Raw genomic sequence first — 1,458 nt, forward strand, 5'->3', positions numbered from 1 at the left:
GCCTACGTGACTGACAGCTCGCCTACAGTATAAACTGGTAAACGTTTTTTAGTTAGCCTATTGAATCCTCTTTTTAAAAATATGTTTTTTGTTTTGATATTATCGTTAAATCACTGAGCAAACTCGGAGCACTTCACCGGCGGTGACTCTCTCCTCGCGTGACATCCTGAGCTCGCGCAGCGTCCTAAACGTTCTATATCGCACTTTGTAAAGAAACTGGGCTGGCGGATATCGCGTTTTGTGAAAAAATAAATTTTGTAGTTGGCTTAAAATGTACATTTTCAAATCGTATTAATGGCAGCAATTCACACATAGATTAAGGTACATCTAAACAGTGATTTCCAATAATAAAATCCAAATGTCAAAAAATGGCGTTTATCGCGTTTTGCAACCAAACTCTTCATATGCATACATGTTTAGGCTATTAGGCCAGTCTTAAAATGCAACACATGGCATTTTGACATGCTATTTTTATCAGATATTTCCATATAAGTTGAGGTCTGCCGTGTTGCTGTAAACATCCAAATCATCACCCTTGAAATTAAAGATTTTAAAAGAGATACAGAAGTCAGATTAGACAGGCAATAACACATATCAGATATGAACATACTATGAATCAAAAGTTAAGAGAGAAAATCTATGTATGATCTACAGGAAAAGAAATCAAACATTTAGCTGTTGACAGAATAAAGTATATACTCACAGAGTAGCATTTGGCCTTACTGAGGTGAATCATGTGAAAAAAAGAATGTTTAAATAAATAAATAATATATTGATTAAAGCATTAATCAAATCAATTATTGACAATTGATTTAAGCAAGAAAAATGTCATGAATCTATTCAGAGACCTATATTTAGTTCAAACGCATTGTACCTCTTTGGTGATGGCATAGGAGGTTTGTTGAAAGGCTTGTTTCCTGACACTGTACATACATTTGCCCTGTGAAGATTCAAACACCTCCATCATACTTGAATAAAAAATAGCTTTATATAAATTCACCCTGTAGTGAAAGTTGCTCAATACAAAAATACTTAGATATATTGAAGTCACTGTCCACAACACAGAGGAATTAACAGGAACAAATATTTTAAATATTCCCTGACAAATGACTTTGGCGTTGATATCACAATAATCTACTGTTTTACCAAACAAAAACATTTACAAAAACATTTTGTAGCATTAGATCTCCACAATTGTATTAATGATACACTATGTTAAATTAAAATTGATCAAAAATCTTTAAAAAACATTATATATATATCCATATATGTATAATTTAAAAAGAAAAATCAAACCAAACATGCAGATACTTACCTGTTGTCAAAATTCCTATCAATTTGATGCCCTTGACCTCTCCTTTAAAATGCAAAAACAGATATTAATCTTTAGGATCAGCAGAACAAATATTTCCATGTTAAATTACTTTTTTTTCTCCAGGTGTGAAAACATTATATGGT

The 1,458-nt window shown here is 32.0% G+C and overlaps 1 long non-coding RNA gene across 1 annotated transcript; it reads right to left on the reverse strand.

Moving 5' to 3' along the window:
- Nucleotides 1–447: 447 nt before the first annotated feature.
- On the reverse strand, nt 448–940 carry LOC307130254. The gene is made up of 3 exons (XR_013817027.1): nt 875–940; nt 704–722; nt 448–534 (listed from the first exon to the last, which is right to left on the reverse strand). It is a non-coding gene; the product is annotated as an uncharacterized lncRNA (long non-coding RNA).
- Between the last annotated feature and the right edge of the window lie 518 nt (nt 941–1,458).

The sequence above is a fragment of the Gobio gobio genome (genome assembly GCF_949357685.1).
Source record: "Gobio gobio genome assembly, chromosome: 8".
NCBI lineage: Eukaryota > Metazoa > Chordata > Actinopteri > Cypriniformes > Gobionidae > Gobio > Gobio gobio.